We start from the raw sequence: 26,584 nt of genomic DNA on the forward strand, positions 1-26,584 counted from the left end.
AATTAGTTAATGGGTTGGCTATGTGGGGTAGGCTTCTTTGGCCTTCTGTCTAGGGATTAATGACCTAAGATGACAGATGGGAACCTAAAATCACTCAGGAAAAGAAAACAAGCCTGGGGTTGGGGTGGGAGGAGGGGTGAAAAGAGTGGCCCAACTCCTGAGGGGCTGGGGCAGTGGTGGGGGGAGAAAAAAATGGCATTTGGGCAGTGAGGAGGGAGGGGGTTTGATCAAGGAAGCATCCCAGAGATGGCTTTATGAACTGGGGATTTTACAAGGAGTTGTAGACAGGTATGTTTGTGTGTATGGTGTGTATGTGATGTGTGTATGTGGTATGTGTGTGTATGGCATGTATGTGTGGTGCATATGTGGTGTGTGTAGCATGTGGAGGTATGCATGTTATGCATGTTCAGTTCTGGGTCTGGACACACAGAGGTTGGGCAGGCTCTGGCTCAGGGCTGAACTCACCAAGCCTCTCCACCAGCCTCTCTGTTTGCCCAGGGTCCCTTTTTGTCCCCATGCCTACCTGTGGTTTCTGGGACTCCCAGGCTTCTGGGGCTCAGCCTGCTGCCCTCTCTCCATGGTGGGGCACCCTCCTTCCCCTGCCCAGGTCAGGCTGCAGATGGGCCACAGTCTCTCCTCTTCCTCTTTCTCTCTCTTAGAAGGTTCACCACAGAAACTTCTGGTGTCAGGGTTTCAAGGCTGATCACTGTCAGGGCAAAGATTGATGGTAGGCAATTATTGTGTGATGGGGTATTCATGATCGGGGAAAAGATTGGGGTGGTGGTGCAGAAATAACACAAGTGGGCGCTTGGGAAACTGGCAAGTATCTCTCAAGATTCTAGCAGCAACTGGGCACTTTTGAGGCCAGGATGACACCAGATGCCCTTGAGGGAGGTATTTAAAATGTGACCTCTCCTGTGTTGTGGTGAACGATACCAGTTGCCCAGATCATGCCATCTTGTTCCAGGACAAAGGAGCCAGAATAACCTCTTGGCTATGCAGAATAGGGGATTAGATCATAACAGGGTCCCCTGTGACTTGCAGGTACTGCTCTTCTCTGAGAGGGTTGGTTTGCTGAGCTTGGACCAGCAGGACAGGCAGGTGGGTGGATCTGGAGATCTCCTAGATAGAATGGGGCCACTCTCAAACACTTGCATCCTGAGATGCACACTAGTGGAAACTAGAGAGACCCAACCTGGGCTTTATGATGTTGGCAGTAGTGGTGGGAATTTTCTGAGTAGGTCACCTGAGTCCTGGAAGCTGTATAGAGGGCTAGCTCAGAATTCCCTCTGTGAATTCTAGACTCCCCACAGCTGGGCTGCAGTGTGAAACTAACATGGCAGAGCCACACCTTGCAGGCCATACATACATTCTGGCTTGGTAGGGGCTGATCAGGCTTCATCTCCTCCCCCGCTGGAATCATGAGAAGACTGATCCCTTTTTGGACTGAGTAAGCATCCCATTTTATGGTGATAGTTGTAAAAATCCCCATGGGGAAGATATTTTCTCCCAACCTCCATTTCAGTCAGGGTGCTTTAGGTTGTCCGTGGTGGAAAACCCCAATTCCAACTAGTTGATGCAGAACGGGCAATTTTTGTTTCATAAGACTGGGATGGCTTAGAGTCCAGGTATGACTGGATCCTGGGGCACACACAGTATTGGCAGCTCTTTTTCTTTCTCTTTCACTTTGCATTTTCCTTCTCTCTGCATTGCCTTCATTCTCTGCTGCTGCACATAGCTCTCTCCATGCAGCACAAGAAGTTGCTGCCATCGTAGCCTCCCAGTTTAGCAAATTTTTGGAAACAGCTTCTCTTTCTAGTGATATAGTATTTGCTGATTTCCCCACTACACAGATATTCCCACCATGGTCAGTTTCAGGCTACCCAAGAGCTGCACACATTTGGCTTTCATAATCCAGTGGAAGGGGGAGCTCTGGCGCCCTGCTGCTCCTGTCTGCACTCCCATTCTAGGAAATCAGTCTGATTGTCCCTCCCTGGCACTCAGGCCTATCCCTGGACCAAGCCCTGTGTCCAGGAGAATGAATTAAGCTGATTGGCCAGGACTTGACTCCTTGTTGCCCCGTGGCTGGCGTTGGGGAAGGGGTATAGGATGATGGTAGCAAGAACCAGACTAGAACTGCATGACAGTGGGTGGGCGACCCCAAGACAAGGGGTCCAAACATGGGCTCACAGGAGACCTTTTCTGCTACTGACACACCCTGGGGATTCTCATCCATTACTCTAGAGGCTGCTTAGTGAAGCTGGAGGAGAGGGGCTGCTGTTGGAATGGCGTCCTTAAAGCAGGAAGCCGAAGAAAGGGATGGGTCAGATGAGGAGCCAGGGCGAGGACAACAAGAGGAAGAGGAAAGCAGCTTGCTGGTGGGTCTCAGCCCCTGAGGAGACTGAGGATGGGGCACAGTTGCCCCAAGGGTGGCAGGAGCCCAGCAGCATTCTGTATTCATTTCCTCTCACACAAAGATGTCAGGAGAAGCCACCACGTGGCAGGGCTGCCTACAGACAGGCAATGTCATGTGACCAGGAATCGTGACCTCTTGGCCTGAGCACCGGATGTTACAGGGCCCCAAGGAGTGGTTGACTCATCTTCCCCTAGGAAATGGGCCAGGCATCCAGGTACAGCTAATCGGACTGTGTGTTTGTGCCTGTGTGTGTGCCTGTGTGCACACGCATGTGGTGTCAACAGTGGAGAAACCAGGCAGGCAGGCCCTGGAGTCTTAACAGAGATCAGGCAGAAGATGAGGCCTGGAGAAGAGGAAGGACAGGGTGAGTGTAGGGTTGGTGGGCCTGTGGCTGTCAGGTGATGGGGGCTACTGATGGCTGGCCATGGAGAGTTCTGAGTTGCCTGTGTTCTGGAAGAAGGGAAGTTGCTTTCCAGGAACCTTGTTTTACAAAGCAGTGGTTCTCAAAATATGGTCCCTAGCTGGGCGTGGTGGCATGTGACTGTAGTCCCAGCTACTCAGGAGGCTGAGGCAGGAGGATTGCTTGAGGTCAGGAGTTTGAGGCCAGCCTGGGCAATATAGCAAGACCTAATCTCTGAAAAAAAAGAAAAAATTAAAAAAAAAAGATCCCCAGACTAGGAGCATCAACATCACCTGAGGGCTTGTCAGAAATGCAGATTCTCAGACCCCATATGGAATCAGCCACTCTGGGGATGGAGCCCAGGCATCTGCATTTAACAAGCCCTGCAGGGGGTTCTGGGGCACGTTGAAGTGTAAGAACCACTGTTGTAAAGGAACAACTGATGTCCAGAGTGTTTTCAGAGCAAACACCATGGTACACATGTGTGCTGGTTGTCCTCTGCCCTCCAAGATCCAGTCTCAACTCTTTTCCCCCATGTTCTGTGTCCCAGAGGCTGAGCTCTGTGGACTGCCTCTCTAGGCTCCCTTGCCAGCTAAGCTTTCTTCCTTTCTTTTTTTTTTTTCTTTTTTGAGATAGTGTGTTGCTCTGTCTCCCAGGCTGGAGTGCAATGGCATAATCTCGGCTCACTGCACTCTCCGCCTCCCAGGTTCAAGCAATTATCCTGCCTCAGCCTCCCAAGTAGCTGGAATTACAGGCACCTGCCACTGTGCCTGGCCGATTTTTGTATTTTTAGTAGAGATGGGGTTTCACCATGTTGGCCAGGCTGGTCTCAAAGTCTTGACCTCAGGTGATCCGCCCACCTTGGCCTCCCAAAGTGCTGGGATTAGAGGCATGAACCACTGCACCCAGCCCCCTAAGCTTTCAGCTGGGTTTGGCCAGTGGGAGCAATAACTTGGAGGTGGGAGGAGGGAGAGGTCAGGGTATTTCTTCTTTGCTCCCTCCCTGCTATAAGGGAGGCAGTGCCCATCCCTCAGTGTGGTTTCCTCTGGAGGCCTCCAAAGTCCCACCTCTCCCTGGGCTTCCATATAACATGACTCCTTCCCCTTGTCCCTAGGAGTTGTAATGGCTTCCAGCTGTTCCTAGTTTCTGGGTACTCGGCATCCCCTCCTGGTTCTTTTCACCTGTCAGCACCCCTGCATGTGTCCCCTACATTCAGGTCTGTTTATCTGAACCTCCTGGGGTGAAGACTGCTGCCTGGCAGTGCCTGACTGATACCAGGTAAAGCATAAACAGGTGCCACATGTTGATGTAGGAGCTGATGCTGTCACCAGCTGACTTCTGGAGATGACAATCCATTTCTCTGGTGCCTGTAGAAGAGAAGGAACTGTAATTGGCTGTGCTACCACTACACCCAGGGAGTGTGCTCCGTGCTGTGCTGCGTATGATTTCCTTCACTCTCTCCTCTGCTGTAGGCACCATCATTTCTAGTTTAACAGCAATGAATCCAAGGCTCCAGGTTTGACAACTGGCAGAAGCAAAGCTAGGATTTGAACTCCTGTCTTTCCGGTTCCCAAGTCTGTGTGTTTCTCATAACCCAGGGTGCTTGCGTATAAATGACAGCAAATGCCTGAAATCTTCTAATGTCAAGATTATGGCCTTACTATAGATATAGACAAAAATGGCCAGCGATATGCTGAAATGCTGCAAGGAAGATGTTTCTTCTGAATACTGGTCAAGTGATTTCTTTTGGCCTCAGCATGTGAAGGGAGGAATAGAGAGGGTTCCGGCACTAAGTCCTTCCTAGGGCCCAGGCGCTGTTAGCCACTTTATCTATATTGCCCAGTGTAATCATCAAGGGTGTCCAGTGAGGTGAGATCTTCACAGATAAGAAAGTTGAGGCTCATAAAGGTTAAGTCACATGTCCAATAGCAATCCTCTTTCCTAGACCCTATCTCTTTTCTTGGCTTTATTTTTCTCTGTGATACTTATCAGCTTCCAACATATTATATCTTTTACGTGTTTATTGTCTGTCTCTCCCCACTAGAATGTAATTCCACGAAATTGGGGATTTTTGTCTATTTTTCCCCCTTAGCTGTACCCCTGGGGCTACAAGAGTGCTTGGCACATAGTAGGTGCTCAGTAAGTTGTTATTGGATGTGCCAGTGAAGGTACATTACAGAGCTGGTAGATTGCAAATCTGGATGAGTCCAGGCCGATGGGACTTGGAAGTCAAGTTTTCTACATGAGTGCCATCCTGCTTCCCCTCAAATTAATACCTAGAAGTGTACACTTATTGAGCACTGACTGTGTGCCTGGCTCTGTTGCTGGTGCATTTGCATGCACATTCATGACAAGTGTTCTTTATGTGCTTCTGTAACTTAAAATTTATTTTCTAAAACATTTCAGAGTTTGATATTTTGCCTACTTAATTTTAATCTGGTTCTGCCTGCTGCACTTGTTGGGCCATGTCACCTTCCACTTCTCTGCCCCTCATAAAAAGCTGGGGTCATCAAGTCATCTAAATGAATGATTTCATTCATTATATTTAACCTACTCTCTCCTAAAGAATTCACCATTTCTTTCCAAAGCGATGCCATATTGGCTGCACAACTTTTTCCAGCAGAGAGGGCAAAGGCACAAAGGTGACAAACATGCTTCTGAACTCCAGCCTGTGACTGCAGGTCTCAGATCTCATGGGGGTCCTCGCTACCCTGCCCATATGTCATGGTGGTGGCCACTGCCCCTAAGGTACTGCTTCAGGCACAACTCAGTTATACCCAGCTCATTTTCCTTAAATATCCTTGAGAGCAGGGGTCATGTCTGTGTTATAATGCTTGACATACAGTGTGTGCTCAGTGAATGTAGGTTGAAAAACAAATTAATAATCTTATTGAATGATGACAGCAACTCCAGGCTATGTTAATCATCTCCATTTGACAGATGAGACAACTGAGGCTCAGTGCAGCAAACCAGAGAATTGTTGATTTCCTGTCACCCTCTTCAACTTCAGCCTAAAGTCTCTACATGTTTTGAGTGTCTCAGTACAGGATTTGAACAAAGCATCTCTGCAAATGCCTTCTATCACAGTTGTGGTGTTGGAGCCACCTTCAAATGTGGCTAGCCAGGAACTTTTGCTATACAAAGCTCTCAATTGAGGAACACCTCATCGTTTGACAATTCATCTCTAGAAACATGTGCCCTTACTCCTCCTGCCCTGATCACATGCGGGGGGGCAGATCCAGGAGTGGAAAGTTTCCACTTTTGGTCTGATTACTTTGTTGGGACATCCTGCAGGATGGGCCACCTGACACATGGCAGCACCAGCCATGAATGGTGCACTCAGCCTCTTGGGCTCATAGGTGGGCAATTTTGTCCAGATTCCTTTTCAGACCACCTGGACAGAAGCCCAGTGAACTGGGAGTTCTGGGGCCTAAAGCTGAGTAGAGGGCTAAATTCTTGTCTCTGTCACAAAAGTATGTGTCTCCATCACAGCCTCAGTTATTTGAGGAGGAAAGAAATGTAAAATCACTAAACTGCTCTACTGAGGGCATGAAGGAGACCAAATAAATTAAAGTCAGAACACAAATATTGAGTGAATTAGGATATAACTCCCCACATTCCATTATAGAGGGCCTAACCTCAGGGTTCTCTTAAATGGCAAAGCCCTCCCCTCCAGGACACTGAAAATATCATTGATCATTTATTCATTCAACGTTTACTGAGCTCTTACCATATGAGACACTTATCTAGGTGCTGAGGATTTGGACATAAGATAACATGGAATTTGTGTCAATTAAAAAAGATCTCTGTGATGGTTAATTTTATCTGTTGACTAGGTCATGGGGTGCCTACATACTTGATCAAATATTATTCTAGGTGTTTCTGTTGAGGATGTTTTTGGATGAGATTACCATTTGAATCTGTAGAGCGAGTAAAGCAGATTGTCTTTCCTAATGTGGGTGGACCTCATCCAAATAGTTGAAGGTCCGAATAGAATAAAAAGACTGGCCTGCATGAGCAAGAGAAAATTCTATAGCAGACTGTCTTTGGGCTTCAACTGCTCTGTCATATCTTCCTGCCTGACAGCCTTCAAAGTGGAACACTGGCTGTCTCTGGGTCTCCAGCTTGCTGCCTCACCCTGCCATCCTCCATAATTGGTGAACCAATGCCTTACAATAAAATCTCTCTAGTAATAAATCTCTCTATATCTGTATCTGTATCTGTATCTGTATCCGTATCCGTATCCGTATCTGTATCCATTGAATCTATCTTCTATTGGTCTGTTTCTCCAGAGAACTCTTATACAATATTCAACTAATATGTTCCTGCTTGTCTTTCTGTCTCTCCCTTAAGCTGTGTTGCTCTGGAAATGACTTCATGTGGCTAACATTAAGATATACGATACACCAAGACAAAATAAAATAGGAGAAAGAGTGGCCAGGCATTGTGGCTCATGCCTGTAATCCCAGCACTTTGGGAGGCCGAGGCAGGTGGATCACAAGGTCAAGAGATCGAGACCATCCTGGCCAATGTGGTGAAACCTTGTCTCTACTAAAAATACAAAAATTAGCCAGGCGTGGTGGTGCACACCTGTAGTCCCAGCTACTCGGGAGGCTGACCCAGGGGAATTGCTTGAATCCAGGAAGTGGAGGTTGCAGTGAGCCGAGATCATGCAACTGCACTCTAGCCTGCCAATAGAGCGAGACTCAGTCTCAAAAAAAAAAAAAAAAAAAAAAAAAAAAGTGAGGTTGGGGCACCTGTGAGGTTGTCCTCCCAGCATTCCTTTATGAGAACTACAGTCCCTCAAACCAACACCTACTGCAGGAACAGCCATTTTGTATGACATAGACCCTCCCCCCTCCTCACCAGGGCTACTGCCAATTGGCCTGAGGCTATAGCATCTGCCCTGATTTGGGCCAATCAGAGCTGTTCCTTGGGAGTTTTTGTTTGTTTGTTTGTTTCTTTAATTGTGAAATGGTCATTTTATTTTTAGAAGACTTTTTTTTTTATACTTTAAGTTCTAGGGTACAACGTGCAGGTTTGCTACATATGTATACATGTGCCATGTTGGTGTGTTGCATCCATTAACTCGTCATTTACATTAGGTATATCTTCTAATGCTATCCCTCCCCGTTACCCCCTCCCCACAATAGGACCCGCTGTGTGATATTCCCCTTCCTGTGTCCAAGTGATCTCATTGTTCAATTCCCACCTATGAGTGAGAACATGCAGTGTTTGGTTTTCTGTTCTTGCAATAGTTTGCTGAGAATGATGGTTTCCAGCTGGATCCATGTCCCTACAAAGGATGCGAACTCATCCTTTTTTATGGCTGCATAGTATTCCATGGTGTATATGTGCCACATTTTCTTAATCCAGTCTGTCAGTGATGGACATTTGGGTTGATTCCAAGTCTTTGCTATTGTGAATAGTGCCGCAATAAACATACGTGTGCATGTGTCTTTATAGCAGCATGACTTATAATCCTTTGGGTATATCCCCAGTAATGGGATGGCTGGGTCAAATGGTATTTCTAGTTCTAGATCCTTGAGGAATCGCCACACTGTTTTCTACAATGGTTGAACTAGTTTACAGTCCCACCAACAATGTAAAAGTGTTCCTATTTTTCCACATCCTCTCCAGCACCTGTTGTTTCCTGACTTTTTAATGATTGCCATTCTAACTGGTGTGAGATGGTATCTGATTGTGGTTTTGATTCGCATTTCTCTGATGACCAGTGATGATGAGCATTTTTTCATATGTCTGTTGGCTGCATAAATGTCTTCTTTTGAGAATTATCTGTTCATATCCTTTGCCCACTTTTTGATGGGGTTGTTTTTTTCTTGTAAATTTGTTTAAGTTCCTTGTAGATTCTGGATATTAGCCCTTTGTCAGATCGCTAGATTGCAAAAATTTTCTCCCATTCTGTAGGTTGCACATTGATTTTGTATCCTGAGACTTTGCTGAAGTTGCTTATCAGCTTAAGGAGATTTGGGGCTGACACAATGGGGTTTTCTAAATATACAATCATGTCATCTGCAAACAGGGACAATTTGACTTCTTCTTTTCCTAACTGAATACCTTTTATTTCTTTCTCTTGCCTGATTGCCCTAGCCAGAACTTCCAATACTACGTTGAATAGGAGTGGTGAGAGAGGGCATCCCTGTCTTGTGCCAGTTTTCAAAGGGAATGCTTCCAGTTTTTGCCCATTCAGTATGATGTTGGCTGTGGGTTTGTCATAAATAGCTCTTATTATTTTGAGATATGTTCCATCAATATCGAATTTATTGAGAGTTTTTAGCATGAAGGGCTGTTGAATTTTGTCAAAGGCCTTTTCTGCATCTATTGAGATAATCATGTGGTTTTTGTCTTTGGTTCTGTTTATATGCTGGGTGATGTTTATTGATTTGCGTATGTTGAACCAGCCTTGCATCCCAGGGATGAAGCCCACTCAATCATGGTGGATAAGCTTTTTGATGTGCTGCTGGATTCGGTTTGCCAGTATTTTATTGAGGATTTTTGCATTGATGTTCATCAGGGATATTGGTCTAAAATTCTCTTGTTTTGTTGTATCTCTGTCGGGCTTTGGTATTAGGATGATATTGGCCTGATAAAACGAGCTGGGGAGGATTCCTTCTTTTTCTATTGATTGGAATAGTTTCAGAAGGAATGGTACCAACTCCTCCTTGTACCTCTGGTAGAATTCAGCTGTGAATCCGTCTGGTCCTGGACTTTTTTTGGTTGGTAGGCTATTAATTATTGCCTCAATGTCAGAGCCTGCTATTGGTCTATTCAGGGGTTCAATTTCTTCCTGGTTTAGTCTTGGGAGAGTGTAAGTGTCCAGGAAATTATCCATTTCTTCTAGGTTTTCTAGTTTATTTGCATAGAGGTGTTTATAGTATTCTCTGATGGTAGTTTGTATTTCTGTGGGGTCAGTGGTGATATCCCCTTTATCATTTTTTATTGTGTCTATTTGATTTTTCTCTCTTTTCTTCTTTATTAGTCTTGCTAGCAGTCTATCAATTTTGTTGATCTTTTCAAAACACCAGCTCCTGGATTCATTGATTTTTTGGAGGACTTTTTGTGTCTCTATCTCCTTCAGTTCTGCTCTCATCTTAGTTATTTCTTGCCTTCTGCTAGCTTTTGAATGTGTTTGCTCTTGCTTCTCTAGTTCTTTTAATTGTGATGCTAGGGTGTCAATTTTAGATCTTTCCGGCTTTCTCTTGTGGGCATTTAGTGCTATAAATTTCCCTCTACACACTGCTTTAAATGTGTCCCAGAGATTCTGGTATGTTGTATCTTTGGTCTCATTGGCTTCAAAGAGCATCTTTATTTCTGCCTTCATTTCATTATGTACCCAGTAGTCATTCAGGAGCAGGTTGTTCAGTTTCCATGTAGTTGAGCAGTTTTGATTGAGTTTCTTAGTCCTGAGTTCTAGTTTGATTGCACTGTGGTCTGAGAGACAGTTTGTTATAATTTCTGTTCTTCTACATTTCCTGAGGAGTGCTTTGCTTCCAACTATGTGGTCAATTTTGGAATAAGTGTGATGTGGTGCTGTGAACAATGTATATTCTGTTGATTTGGGGTGGAGAGTTCTGTAGATGTCTATTAGGTCTGCTTGGTGCAGAGTTGAGTTCAATTCCTGGATATCCTTGTTAACTTTCTGTCTCGTTGATCTGTCTAATGTTGACAGTGGGGGTGTTAAAGTCTTCCATTATTATTGTATGGGAGTCTAGGTCTCTTTGTAAGTCTCTAAGGACTTGCTGTATGAATCTGGGTGCTCCTGTATTGGGTGCATATATATTTAGGATAGTTAGCTCTTCCTGATGAATTGATCCTTTTACCATTATGTAATGACCTTCTTTTTCTCTTTTGATCTTTGATGGTTTAAAGTCTATTTTATCAGAGACTAGGATTGCAGCTCCTGCTTTTTTTTGTTTTCCATTTGCTTGGTAGATCTTCCTCCATCCCTTTATTTTAAGCCTATGTGTGTCTCTGCATGTGAGATGGGTCTCCTGAATACAGCAAACTGATGGGTCTTGACTCTATCCAGTTTGCCAGTCTGTGTCTTTTAATTGGACCATTTAGTCCATTTACATTTAAGGTTAATATTGTTATGTGGAACTTGATCCTGTCATTATGATATTAGCTGGTTATTTTGCTCGTTAGTTCATGCAGTTTCTTCCTAGCATCAATGGACTTTACATTTTGACATGTTTTTGCAATGGCTGGTACCTGTTGTTCCTTTCCATATTTAGTGCTTCCTTCAGGATCTCTTGTAGGGCAGGCCTGGTGGTGACAAAATCTATAAGCATTTGCTTGTCTGTAAAGGATTTTATTTCTCCTTCACTTATGAAACTTAGTTTGGCTGGATATGAAATTCTGGATTGAAAATTCTTTTCTTTAAGAATGTTGAATATTGGCCCCCACTCTCTTCTGGCTTGGAGAGTTTCTGCCAAGAGATCTGCTGTTAGTCTGATGGGCTTCCCTTTGTGTGTAACCCGATCTTTCTCTCTGGCTGCCCTTAACATTTTTTTCCTTCATTTCAACTTTGGTGAATCTGACAATTATGTTTCTTGGAGTTGCTCTTCTCGAGGAGTATCTTTGTGGCATTCTCTGTATTTCCTGAATTTGAATGTTGGCCTGCTTTACTAGGTTGGGGAAGTTCTCCTGGATGATATCCTGCAGAGTGTTTTCCAGCTTGGTTCTATTTTCCCTGTCACTTTCAGGCACACCAATCAGACGTAGATTTGGTCTTTTCACATAATCCCATATTTCTTGGAGGCTTTGTTCGTTTCTATTTACTCTTTTTTCTCTACACTTCTCTTCTTGCTTCATTTCATTCATTTGATCTTCAATTGCTGATACTCTTTCTTCCAGTTGATGGAGTCGGTTACTGAAGCTTGTGCATTTGTCATGTAGTTCTCGTGTTATGGTTTTCATCTCTATCAGTTCTTTTAAGGTCTTCTCTGCATTGATTATTCTAGTTATCCATTCATCCCTTCTTTTTTCAAGGTTTTTAGTTTCTTTGTGCTGGTTATGTAGTTCCTCCTTTAGCTCTGAGAAGTTTGATATACTGAAATCTTCTTCTCTCAACTTGTCAAAGTCATTCTCCATCCAGCTTTGTTCTGTTGCTGGCGATGAGCTGCTTTCCTTTGGAGGGGGAGATGTGCTCTGACTTTTTGAATTTCCAGCTTTTCTGCACTGCTTTTTCCCCATCTTTGTGGTTTTATCTGCCTTTGGTCTTTGATGATGGTGATGTACTGATGGGGTTTTGGTGTGGGTGTCCCTTCTGTTTGTTAGTTTTCCTTCTAACAGTCAGCATCCTCAGCTGTAGGTCTGTTGGAGTTTGCTTGAGGTCCACCCCAGACCCTGATTGCCTGAGTATCAGCAGCGGAGGCTGCAGAAGATAGAATATTGCTGAACAGCGAGTGTTGCTATCTGATTCTTGCTCTGGAAGCTTCATCTCAGGGGTGTATTCCACCATGTGAGGTGTGAGGTGTCGGTCTGCACCAAGTGTGGGATGTCTCCCAGTTAGGCTACTCAGGGGTCAGGGACCCACTTGTGCAGGCAGTCTGTCTATTCTCAGATCTCAACCTTCGTGCTGGGAGATCCACTGCTCTCTTCAAATCTGTCAGACAGGGACATTTACCTCTGCTGAGGTTTCTGCTGCTTTTTGTGTAGCTATGACCTGTCCCCAGAGGAGGAGTCTAGAGAGGCAGGCTGGCCTCCTTGAGCTGTGTTGGGCTCCACCCAATTTGAGCTTCCAGGCGGCTTTGTTTACCTACTTAAGCCTCAGCAATGGCTGTTGCCCCTCCCCCAGCCTCACTACCACCTTGCAGTTAGATCTCAGACTGCCGCGCTAGCAATGAGGGAGGCTCCGTGGGCTTGGGACCCTCTGGGCCAGGTGTGGGATATAATCTCCTGGTGTGCCCTTTGCTAAGAGCCTTGGTAAAGCACAGTATTAGGGTGGGAGTTACCCGATTTTCCAGATGTTGTGTGTCTCAATTTCCTTTGGCTAGGAAAAGGAATTCCCTTCTCCCTTGCACTTCCCAGGCGAGGTGATGCCTCGCCCTGCTTCAGCTCTTGCTAGTCGGGCTGTACCCATGGACCAACGCCAACTGTCCGACATGTCCCAGTGAGATGAACCCAGTACCTCAGTTGAAAATGCAGAAATCACCTGTCTTCTGTGTCGCTCATGCTGGGAGCTGTAGGCTGGAGCTGGTCCTATTCGGCCATCTTGGGCATGCCCCTCCTTTGGGAGTTTTAACCTGGGATAGGTGTAAGCATTAGGTCAGGTGACAGAGGCTTCAAGAGGTAAAGTTCAGGAGCTGCCTGGCAACCATGTTTTGCACCCTGTGGAGAAGGCTGGGCTGTAGTGAGAGAGGGCCATATAGAGGAAATGACAGAGAAGTCATGATAAGAGCTGGGGGGATCAAGTAGACCCTTGTCCCAGCTGTTCCTGGGCTTGACCACATTCCTCCTTCAGGGGACACTCCAGTATCCTTACCATAAATCTGCATCCCCTCTCTTTTTTTTTGGCTCAACAAAGTTCAAATTGGTTTCTGTCACTTTCAACCAAATCATTTTTTGGACCAAAGGGAAAACAAGCAAGAAAGTAAAAAATGATGGTTGGGTTAAGGCTAGTGGATGAACTTGGGGCTTGGTGGTCCCTTATGCATGATAGAAGTGGGTCACACAGTTAGTTCTGAGCTTTCTAGCAGTCAGCCCAAAGAGAGAGGCGTGGTTTATAAGATTCACAGTGTCTACACAAATCAAAATAAACCAGTTGGTCAGAAGCAACATTCATTGTGGTATAATACTGAGACCAGATGGGAACCTTCTATGTGGGTCTTTTTAGAGAGGGTAATGGGCATTATGACAGTGGTTCTTAAAGTGTCTTCTGCATCAGCAGCATCATCATCACCTGGGAACTTGGTAGAAATACAGTCTTATATTTGTACTCTGAGTGTGGGGGCCTGGCAATCTGTGTTTAAAGAAGCCCCCCTCCTGATTCTGAAGCATGCTAATGTTTGAGAGACACTTAAATATGATAAGCTATGTCCCTACAACATCCCATCTCAAGGATCAGCCCAGCAATGAGCTTTATAGGGCTCTTTCTCATGATGGTGTTCAATAATTACAGTGACTGTCTGTTGTTTTGCTTGCCCCACACCAGTCTTCCAATTGCAGAATTCCTCCTCCACCATCCTCTGTGGTCTGGGGGAGATGGTCATGTGACCCAGGCCTGACCAATCATAAGATACTGTCCTCTGATTCAACATGATTGCTTCAAGGGCATCACATGACCCAAGCAGGGCCAATCAGGAGCTCTTCATGAGATCTGAAAGATGAATGCTGGTGGAGAGTGATAGAGGGGTCTTCTTCTTTTCTGATAGCAAATTGAAAGATGGGGGCTCAGGCTGCTAGCTGCCATCATTCCCCCTGTGGAAAGAACCTATCTGTGGCAGGGGAGAATGGGGCCAACATGGGAACAGAAGTAGGAACCAGCAGAGCTGAGAGAGAAAGACTGAAGGGAGGTTGGGGGAGAGAGAGAAAGAGGAGACTGATTTGATATTCTTCATGCTCCTGGTCCAAGAATCCATGCCTTAACTGCTATACTCTACTGCCTCTCACAGCAGAAAAGCCCTAAAGACTTTCCCAACTGGACTGAGGCCAGAAATGAATCATTCTAAATCTGTGGCTCCCTGTGAAAACTGACAATACCATGGCTGATACTCTATTTCTGGCTTGTGGGAAGGAAGGGATATGAGTTGTAGGCCTTCAGGTACGTCTTTGGAGTAGCTAGGATGAGGCCTGAATGGAAGGACAGAAGTTTCTTCCTCAAGGAGTACCCCCTCTTGACTTGGAATCTAGCCAGGCGTATATTTTGCTACAAGTTGCTCTTGAAAGGTATGCCAGGAAGTTCCATGGTTCAAAGTTAAACAGCCTATGTGCTCTTTACTGAAATTTGCAGGGCTGAAATGGCCATCTGCTTTACAAATGGTCTAGCCTGAAATTATTATGGCACAACCCTATCACAGATGCTGGACACACATGGGTTTCTCAACACCCCTATTATTAAATGGAGAATTGTGGGGTGTGTACATTTTTCTGAATGGAGGGTTCTTAACTTTCATGAATTTTCAAAGGATTGTGACTCTAAAAAATGTTCTAAAATATATTACCCCATGGTAGGAAACACTGGGATGTCTTTGCTCTTCTGTACTAAAAAGGACCAAGACAATTTTCTGAGTAAAACCTTGACTTGGCTGATGGTGCTGCCTTAGAACACCTCCCCAGCATCCCTCTCTCCTCACCCTCGGTGTCAGAGAGAGAGGCCTTCTTCTCAGGCTGTGTCCTCATCAGGCTCTTCAGCTTCCCCAGATGTCAAAACCCAGCACGGCTAATTGTTAAACCATGTGGCTCCACATCCAAATGGTAACACTTAGTTTACAAACTCTGGATATTTGATTCGGAGTCTATCCTTGAATGTACTGTGGCTTAATGCCTACCAAAGGTGGGAGGAAAAAAATTATGGAGGATTTCCTGAAAGAGACACAGTCTATATATCCCATACTCTTAGATTTATCTTTGGATTAAGTCAGAGCTAAGAAGTGAAATGGTAAAGAGGGGTGGGTAAGAGCAGTTGGCCTGAGGTCAAGTTCTAGATACACTAGTTACTAGCTGTGCTACCCTGGGCAAGTGCCTTCAATTTTCTGTGCTCAATTTTCTGATGTGTAAAATGGGCTTAATGATAGTACCAGCTTCTTTGTGGTAGATTGCACTATTGGTCCCAATCCTTCAGTCCTCCCTAAATCTACGCCCTTTGCCTTGTAACTTTGAAAAGTTACCCTCAAGTGGCTGGGTGCAGTGGCTCATGCCTGTAATCCTGACACTTTGGGAGGCTGCAGTGGGTAAATCATTTGAGCTCAGGAGTTCAAGACCAGCCTGGGCAACATGGTGAAATGCCATCTCTACAAAAAATACAAAAATTAGCTGCGCATGGTGGCTCACGCCTATAGTCCCAGCTACTTGGGAAGCTGAGGTGGGAGGATTACTTAAGCCACAGGAGGCAGAGGTTTTAATGAGCCAAGATCATGGCACTGCACTCCAGCCTGGGTGACAGAGTGAGACTTTGTTTAAAAAAAAAAGTTACCCTCCTATAGTGGGCAGAGTGGTCTGCCTCACTCCTTGATTCAGGGTTTAGCAATGTGACTTGCCTTGGCCAATGGGATGTGAACAGATGTGATACAAGTGAAATGCTTGAAGTGGGCTTGTGCAACGGGGCTTACTCTCTTGTGCCTCTGCCATTACCATAAGGACACACCTGCTGAACTGTGAGACGTGGAAAGAGCTGAGTCACCCCAGCTGCCCCCAGTCTAGATCAGCTCGCTCCTGCCAACCCCCAGGTGCATGAGCAAGTCCAGGCAAGATCAGCAGAGCTGCCCAGCCTGGCACAGCCCAGATCAGCTGTACCTGCAGATATCAAGAAGTAAATGTTGAGTGCTATATGCCACTAAGGTTTTGTGATTATCTGTTATGTAGCAAATGCCTGCTAATACAGTCATGGTGTTATTGTGAAGATTAAATGAGCTCATACATGTAAATGCTTAAGATAGTGACTATTGCTTATGCTTAGAATGTACTGGGCATGCTACACACATCTGCTTTGAATATCCAGGATTTTGTTCTGTCTGCCATGTTGCAGCTATCCCCAGTGCCTGGAAGAAGAGTTTGGAGTTGTGAGTAGCTGAGATGGAATAGATTTCTAACCACCTAATCTAGTGCTCAGGACTTTGAACATGTGGTAACCACTCTTCTGGGACAGCCCCTGTTTCCTGCTTGCTCTGGCTTTGATCTCTTTGGATCAGACATTAGGATGAGAGTGGAGACTTTGTCTTGCTGACTGCTGTATCCCTCATGTCCAAAATAGTTACTGACACACAGTAGGTTTTTGATAAACATCAGTTGGCTGATTACAGACTTTCACTTCCAGCTTAACCTTAGTCGCATCACTTCTCAATTCCAATGAACTCCTGCTAGCTCTTTGTCCCTATTCCCAAGCATGCTTGAAGCCAGTGGGGTGGTAAAGTCTAGACCCCATGGGAGACAATTAAGATCTGGGAAAGGGAGCAAGGCCTGTCAGCTACCTCCTTTCCCCAGGAGCCACAGGCAGGGCAGCCCTACTTGTAAGTGGGGTTGAAAGTTGTCAAATGATGCAGTTTGAGGGATATGAAAGTGTTATTTTTTTAAATAGCCACCCGTCCATGGTTTCTAAAATTCTACCCAGAGTTTCTACTTGTGTTATGCTATACTCCTTTCTTACTACTGGCTTAAAAATGCAAGTATTCTCATGAGGCATGCCACTTTTATGACTTAACTCTTTAGTATGAATGCATTTCTAGAAGTATTCCTTTTATAAACATATATAATTATACTTAGATAATGCATTCAGAAAGCATTTTTCCAGAACCTACTACCTTGCTGGGTACAAAAGATGCAAAGATATTGTGCCCTCAAGGAGTGTTAGGCTGGTGGGAAGTGTTTCATGGCTATAGCTTTCCATGAAGTGGGATACGATCAGTACCTTCAGAGAAATGATGATGATAATAATTATAGCCATTTGCAAAAGTGGTCACAGATTCTTTCCCTCCTTGAATCTATGTTCTCATAATGTGGATTTTTGTATCTCGAGGTGAAGCTTTTCTATACCCCTTGAGCCTGAGCTGTTCTCATGCTGTGGCCAATGGGGGACATTGGCAAATGGGACATAAGTTGAGAGTTGAATGATGCCTGCACTTCAGGGCTTGCCCTCTTGCTACTCTTGGACTCCAGCTACCGTGTCATAGCTTGGACTAGTCTGCTGGGGACTGAGCGACACATGACCCTGTCACCACCATTGCCAACAGCCAGCCAATGTCTGGGCATGTGAGCAAGGCCACTCAGGACTAGCCAGTCCCCAGCTGAGCCTCTAATTGACCACAAATGCCTATGTGAGCCTAGCTAAAATCCACAGAACCCAGATTGGATCAGAAGAACTGACCAGTAGAATCATTATTCTTTCAAACCACTAAGTCTTAGAGTATGAATTAACGATCAGCAATAGATAACTGATGATAGTAATAATAGTAATAATGATAGCTTCCATTTACTGGTTGCTTATGATGTACTGAGCATGGTACACACATTAATTTAATATGCATTTACTTAATAACTGCAACAGCTCTACAAGGAAGGTAAGAATTTACTATTCCACACTAAGGAAAGAGAGGCACAGAGCAGTTCAACCTCTCACCCAAGGCCACACAGCTAGTTAGTGGAGGAACCTGGATTCAGTTCCAAGTTTCCAAGACTCCATACTGGTGTTTGTAAGATGGCACCAGGCCACCTACTGCAGTATTACAGAGACAGCTTGCCTGGAGTCCAGATGAAAACTCTTTCCTTCTGGGGGCCTGGGTCACAGGGAGCAGAGGAGGCAGAGGTTCTCCCTATGTCTACCTCATAATTGTACCTAGGGCATGCACTTTCTGCTGAGACACCCCTTTAAGAGTAGCCCCATCCAGAGGAAAGACACCTGTCTCATCTCTCTCCCAGTGACAAATGTCCTCACCTCCTCCTTGCTCTGTATAATCAGCCCCTTTCTGAAATTTCACGTAAGCATTCCCCAGTCCCTGGCTATTTTTCTGGGCCCAACATCTCTCAGCTGCCAATCTGTGACAAGCTCCCCACTCCAACCCCCAAGGGCTGTTAGGGTGATTTGTCAATAATAAATTCTGAAGCAAATTGAAATATTTTGCAACAGCATAAAAACAAATGGAAGAAAACGGTTCCCATCCCGAAATGCTGATTGAATCAAATATTGCAATATCGATTGTATGATACATTTTCATATTTAATTCAATGAAAACCATGGGGTTCGAATGCTTTCCATTACCCTACAGAATTTTTCAGTTTGCTGGAGAATTTATTATTGGTGTGCCACCCAAATCGGATTACTATTGAATCAAAACCCTGCCACGTTATTCAATCAAAGACCATGATTCTAACCCCAAGAGTCGATCATTACCGCTTTTCCCAAAGTGTATTTCCTTTTCCCTGTTTCACACAGGAATGGCCAGTTCTTTTATCTGTCTGTACATCATCCAGCCCTCCTCCTCATGCTGCAGTTAAAATCTACCAGTGACAAAAACCTAGCCAAAATAACAACTGGCTTTACAATATCAATAGCAATCTAGGCTTTTCTGGGAATTTATGCTCTTGCTTTCCTGTTTTTGTCTTTTTCTCCAGGCCGTGATATGGGCATGTGTCTGCCACCTACACTAGGTTACTTATCAGAGGCAGTTAGTCACCATGTCACCACTAGGTAGACATGGAACTTGGGGGCTCACAGCAAATGCTGTCAGTGCTCCCCACATCCCTTGAGAGCCTTCTCCCATGTTTATGCATGACACTTTCCAGTTGCTTTAATTCCCAACAACCAGCACCCTTGTTACCTGTTGTATTAGTATGTTCTCCTGTTGTCATAAAGAAATACCTGAGTCTGGGTAATTTTTAAAGAAAAGAAGCTTAATTGGCTCATGGTTCCACAGGCTGTATAGGAAGCATAGTGGCTTCTGCTTCTGGGGAGGCCTCAGGAAACTTACAGTCATGGTGGAAGGCAAAGGGAGATCTGGCACTTCATATGGCCAGAGCAGGAGGAAGAGAGAGAGTTGGGAGGTGCCACACGCTTTTAAATGACCAGATCCCATGAGAAATCAGTATCACAATGACAGTACCAAGGGGGATGGTTTTAAACCACGAGAAACTGCCCCATGATCCAACCACCTCCCACCAGGCCCCACCTCCAACACTGGGGATTACAATTCATAATGAGATTTGTGGGTAGGAACACAGATCCAAACCATATAACCTGTATTCCAGGAAGGCTGGGAGTGTCTGGGAGTCAAAGTCCCTCTGGGGGCTTTCTTTAAATAGTATTCCAGCTCCCTTGCTCCCCCGTTGGGACACCTCTGAAGGTGACCAGCCTCCCTGTCTCTAGGAATCCCTTGTGGGATTGGGCCCTTGTTTTCTTTTGTGGGACTTTATTTGACATTGCACCCTTACTTGGCCTCTTCCGGGTCCTTGTATCACCTCCTCACTTCCTGTTAGGGGCTGAATTGTGTCCTTTCTGAATTCATGTGGTAAAGTCCTAAATCCTAGTACTTCAGGCTGTGACCTTATTTGGAAGTAGGGTCTCTTAAAGAGGTAATCAAGTTTAAATCATTTGGGTGGCCTGTAATCCAATACGACTGGTGTCCTTATAAGAAGGGGAAATTTGGACACAGACACAGACTCAAGAGCATGCCATGAAAAGATGAAGGTGGAGATGGGGTTGATGCCAAGGCACCCCCAAAATTGCCAGCAAACCATCAGAAGCTAGGAAACAGGCATGGAAAAGATTCCCCTCACAGCCCTCAGAAGGAACCAACCCTCCAACACCTCGATCTCAGACTTCCAGCCTCCAGAACTGAGACAATACATTTCTGATGTTGAAGCCAGCCAGTGTGTGGGTCTTTGTTATAGCAGCCCTAATGAACGAATATGCTCTCCTACCTTTTTCCTGCAGAACTTCTTGATAAAATCACTTCCACATCAACCCAGTCTCAAGGTCTGCCATGGGAACCCATCCAAAGCAGGACTACACCAAGTCCTCAGAGCTCAGTGCCCCAAATTGTCGCTGTGTTATGTACATGCCTGATTGAGATTGGATTTCCAAAATCCGATTAGAGAACCTCCACTTAAACAAAAAGCCCACGCTGGTATCTAATAGTGCACGGCATTCAACTGGGACAGACGTGGCAACCTTGGGCTCTGTGGCCACACATATCCTCACACACATCTTTCTTCTGTGCCCCTCACAGATGTGGCCCTGGCTGCTTCGCCAAAGTTGAATTGAGTGTCCCTGAAAAATATAGCGTAGCATCCTTTCCCTGCCGCGAGACACTAAACCAATAAATTATAAATCAGCCAGCAGCCCCGTGACATGAGGATGTAATGAGAAATGCAAAATAAGAAAAGACACAGGGAGGAGGACATGCTCCTCTCTCTCCCCCAGCTCAGCTCCCTTTGGGCTCAGAAAAAACAATTGCTTTATTTTCTCTGTGTGTCTCTGTTGTTACATGGGTGCAACACACACACACACATACACATACCCATATACACCCGCGCGCACACACACACACACCCATATACACCCGCACATGCACACACACACACACACACACACACAGTGTCATTACTAATCAACCAGAGGCTGCTATCAGGAACCTGGGAACAAAACCAGGACAATAGAATTATCTGGTTCCTGGGGCTTATAAAACTCCTGGGCTAAAGGGCCAAATCTGTTGCCCAGGCCAGTTTCCTCTGGCGAGTGGTCAGCCTTGCTCTGTCCGATTCCACCCCGTGGCTGGTGGCCAGGTGAATGCTCACCTTGACCGGCACCTCCCATCCCCTGGGGTCCTCCAGCACACCTTCTGGAATGCCCTGTGTAAAGGGGCGACTAGCTTGTCTGTCTCTCTTAGGGCGCAGGAGCCAGCTGATCTCCTCTCTTCTCTGTTTGTTTATTTATTCATTGCCTTGCATCCATTTATTCGGCTATTCAGTGACTGATAGAGGGGGTCTGGGAATGAATATTTTCAAGGCCTCTAGGGAGCAAAATGATGCTACTAGAAATGCAGGAACAGTCTGTCTTCCTTTCCCACCACTCTCTGCCTGGTGGCTAGTTTCCCATTCGCCTCCATTCTGAGGTCTTTTGCTCAACACTGCCTGCCCCTTTCACTCCTCATCCTGACCCAGAGGCTTCCTTTCCCGCACTTAGAGTCAAAATGCCTGCAGTCTACTAATAGAGCCACTTCCCTACAGTATAAAAATCCCCAAAGCCTCAAAAACAATGGTTTGGCAAAAAACTCTCTTGATGGCACAACCTGGCCAGAATGGATGTGAGGTTATTTAGGGTCTTATGTAACCCCAGTTCATGTGACTATTCATGCATTTTTGCTGCAGAAATGTTGAAGTGTTTGATTGTGAGGCGCTACCCCAGACCCTGCTGGGGTTTCATGTAAAATGTGGTAAATGTACCGTATAACCTTCCTAAAACCTGAAAAATTCAGAATTCTGAAACCTATCTATCTCTATGGTTTGGATAAGGGCTTGTGGACCCACACCAGCTTCCAAATATTGAGTGAATGTCAAGTGCTGGGGCAGAGCTGACCTCTTTCCAAAGCACATCACATCATATAATAACAACAGTGTGTGTGCGGTGTTATTCCCACTTTACAGATGAAGAAACTGAGGCCCAGAGAGTTAAACAACTTGCCCTAGGTCCCCAGCTAATAAATGGTGGAGCTAGGAATTGAACTCATCTGTATTTGGCCCCAAGCTTTTAACTTTAACTTTAAACAACTTTTAATCACTGTGTTTGTTATTGCATCCCTCAGTGATCTCCTGACATGTTGTCAGTCCAAACTATCTCGGTAGCTAAAGGCTTCAAAGCTCCTGGTGCTCACCCCAGGCCCTGGCACTCGCGGGCCCTCGGGAGACACTGCTGAGGTGAGGAGGGGGAGTACTAATGTAGATGATCTCCAGGGCAGGAAGGAGAGTGTAGGGAGGGATGGGAGAAACTAACAGAGGCCAGAGAGAGAAAGACAAGACCCCTCCCTCAATCATGGGGTGGGGCCGGAGAGGAGGAGTATGCATGTTCCCGTAAGAACTCTCTCTCTTGTCTTGCCCTCACTGGGTCATCTGTGTGTGAAGAGGCATAAGCATATTTGTGGTTCTGTCCATTTTCTAGGCATCTACCTGCTCCTCTCTCCTCACTCTCTGGGACACAGTGTGTTCCTCTGTCTTATGAAATAATTCTGCTCCTGGAGAACCTCTCTTAGGGTTACTTCTCATCAGCCAAAGTCGTAACTGCCAAAGGAAAAAAAAAAAATGGGTGCACTCTTGAGTCCCTAAGTGAAGGGACTTCACCTTAGGCTAAAATAATACCAAAATCCTATTACAGTGGACAAAATAATCTCAGTAGTTCTCATTAGTTATTCTAACAACCTAGTGAGGAGTTTTCTCTTTGTAACTTACTCGCCAGCGTGGCTCTTCCTGGAGTTGCTTCATAGGTAATATATACAGTACACTTAACCCTGCATTCCAAGAACAAAGCATTTATAAAGTACCGAATGCTTTGTTAATTCTAAATTTAGTGACAAAAATTGTAAAGATGGAAGTCATCAATGGAAAATATTCACTTGATATGCTACTCGCTGAGCAAGTTACCATCCATGAGAGGGGTCAGGAGACTTAAGGTGATCACCCCTCAAACCAGCAGGCTGTTGTGTGACTTTCAGTACCTACCTCCCATGAGATTATGCAGAATATATTTCCCCACCTGTTGACTTTGGGTTTGGCTGGGTGACTTGCTTTGTCCAATGGAACACGGTAGGAGTAACAGGGGGTCAGTTCTGAGCCTAGGCCTTAAGAGACACCTTGCGTTTCTGCTTAGACCCTTGGCACTTCTGCTGTTTATGTGTCCCGGGTAGCCATTGGTCCAAGGAGACTGAGAAGGCATGTGGAACCACTAAAATTCACTCAGAAGTCTGAAGCAGAACCACCCCTATAGTCCTGTGAGCAAGAAAAATAAATGCTTGTTTGGTAAATTACTGAGTTTGTGGATGATTTGTTATGTGGCATTATTACAGAAATAGCTGACTAATACACCTAGTAAAGTGGAATTATTGAAACTGAACTGGCACATATACTAGGTACATCTGAAATTTCCTTGCAACAGAGCTTGGTTAGGGCCCTTAGTGTCCTTTGACTTACTTAGGCTGCTGAGGTCTAGTTAACTCTGAAGAGTTGGAAGACATCCTTTCTTAAATTGGAGGATTGGTTTTAGCCCTGGTTAGGTCTGGGTTGATTTGCTTTACTGCCCCACCTCCCAATACCCTCTGAGTAACCCAAAAGTCTGCATCTCAGTATTTCAACAGCATGTTTCAGTTTTCAAATCCTTTTGATATAAATTGTTTACACTACTAGTAAAACCAAAGCTCAGAATTTTTGCTATGCTCACAGCTTTCTTCTGAGAAATTCCTTCTGAAATGTCTCCAGATCAGTGCCACAGGCTGCTACCACCCTCACATGTATTGACTGGACCAAGGGTGGATGAGCACTTGCCCAAAGACAGCCAAGTCACAGACTGGCCAGTGGCCTGTGAGATGGCCTGCCTCCAAAGCTCCACCAAATGGAAGTGTAAGTGACAGCTTTCTCTCTCCATAGTGGGAAGAGTGTTGCCACTGGAGTCTGTAGTTTATTACAGTCAAATCATGGAAGATGCACACAGGCCTATCTAGCCATTTTCTCCTCTCTGACCCTTGTATTAAAGCTGCAACACCATCATCAGGGAGCGTGGTAGAAATGCAGACTCTCACGTCCCACCCAGATCCACCAAATCAGAATTTGCGTTTGAACACGATTCCTGGGAGATTGGGTGGCACAATAGTTTGAGAAGTATTGCTCAGAGATATAGGTCAAGTTGTCCTCTTTCACGAAGACTTTTTAAATGAGTCCCTATTATGGGGTGAATTGTGTTTCCCCCAAAAGATACATTGAAATATTAGCCCCAGTACCTAAAACTGTGCCCTTATTTGGAAATAAAGTTGTTCTCAATGTAATTGCTTAAGATGAGGTCATACTGGAGGAGGGTTATTCAGGAGTAGGGTGGGCCCTTAATTCATATGACTGGCGTTTTTATAAAAGGAGAATAGACACAGACACACACACAGAGGAAAGACAGCTGTGTGATGACAAAGGCAGAGATTGAAGTGATAAATCTAGAAGCCAAAAAACTACTGGGGCCACCAGAAGATGGAAGCTGCAAGGACAGATCCTTCCCTAGAGACTTTGGAGGAAGCATGGCCCTGTCAACACCTTAATTTTGAACATCTAGCCTCCAGAACTGTGAGAAAATCAATTTCTGTTGTTTGAAGCCACTCAGTTTGTGGTACTTTGTCATGGCAGCCCTGGGAAACCAATACACCTGCCTGAGCTGTTGGGGAGCTCCGTTAGGGTTCTCTCCAAAACTAAAGAAGGCATGGAAATAAGGGTAATGGGTACACGTTGTGGGAAGCACAAAGGAGAGAGAATACAGGTGGGACAAGGGAGAGAGAAAAGCCGACAAAGCTGCTATGAGCAGCTAGGCTCAATCCCACTGGGATCCTTGGAGTAAAATGTGGAGAATATGCCTCAGAATTGTTCCACTGGAGAACAGGTTGGCATTCATCCACCAACTCCTGCTCCCATTGATTGCAGGTTTCCCGCAGGGCCATCCACTTCCTCATACTTTAGGGGTGAGCCTACACGTGACTGAGCAAGATTCCCTGGTCAGGGTCTATCTATGATCAGTGGAGAAGGGAGTCCTGTGCTTGTGGTTTAATGCCCTGTAGTCACCATCTTGCAATTCTTAATAATTTTATCTTCAAAATTGTGTTTTGTAAGAGAAATCTAATGGACAATGGAGCATACTCTGGCAGCTTGGAACCTCTCAGCCTTCCCAGGATGGGTTCTCGGTTGCCTGCTCCACTGCCCCCACCCTGTTGCTGCTCCTGCTCACCACCCCTGTCAGGATCCTGATGGAAGGCACAGAGGGCTTGGTCATGCACCAAGTTGTGGGTTATAGCTCCAATGAGGATTCGAACTTGCCCTAGGAATAACTTCCTGCCAGAGGGAGTTTGGCATTAAGAAGCAAATAAAAATTACTAGGATGGTTAAGAGAGTGTGCACAAGTGGAAGAGCGGGAAAAGCTTGTGTCTTGCTTTTTGAACAAGGTGTCACAAAATTTCTTTCCTTCCTCTCTCTCTGTGTCTTAGACAGGGTCTTGCTTTGTCACCCAGACTGGAGTGCAGTGGCGCAATCATAACTCTCTGCAGGCTCGAACTCCTGGCTCAGGTGATCCTCCCACCCCAGCCTCCAGAATAGCTAGGACTATAGGTGCAAACCACCAGGCTTGGCTCAAATTTTCATTTGTCACTGTGCCCACAAATTATGTCACCTTCCCTGTCCCTGATTCTGGAGGGAGCCCTGAGAGAGGAGCAGAGGTGGGCAGGCAGTCAAGGTGGAAATCTGTTAGCATGTGAACTGCCCACCTTGGCTGCAGGTGAGCTTGGGTATTCCTAGGGGATATGGGGTGTGGTGTCAACAGGGGCTACAGAAGGGGTCTCCTCCATGTTGAAGCAGTTGCCTTACCCACCTTTATGTTGCCTTCTTGTTGTTTTATGGCTGTTGGTCTCTACCAACCTGGTGCTGGTTTCCACCAGCATATTTGAGCAGGACTTGCAGTTCTCTGTGGGCTCCCATGGTACCTGGGCTCATCACCTGCTTCTAGAAGAATGAATAGAATCTAAAATCTCTAAAGGATATCACTGTGAAGCCTTGGGAGAACGATGCCCCCTACAATGTGAAAGAGCCAATAGATGTTATTTTTTCTTTCTGTTGGGCACAAAGTCTAGGACCTCCCAAGGCATGGGACAGCATGTGTCTGTCCACCAGGTTGTCACAGCTATGCTTGGCATCGGGGAAGCAGAGCCAGCCAGCTGTCAGTCAGGGCAGGGGAAACTGCGCAGTGTCTATGCCTAGGGATGCTGCCCAGTGCAGCCTCCAGCTGGGCCTCAAAGTCAGCAGAGGATACCAAATGTGGAGGGAAGGGCATGTAGGCAAGGTGGCTGAGAGAGAGACAAGAGGGA

This window comes from Theropithecus gelada, chromosome X (genome assembly GCF_003255815.1).
Source record: "Theropithecus gelada isolate Dixy chromosome X, Tgel_1.0, whole genome shotgun sequence".
NCBI lineage: Eukaryota > Metazoa > Chordata > Mammalia > Primates > Cercopithecidae > Theropithecus > Theropithecus gelada.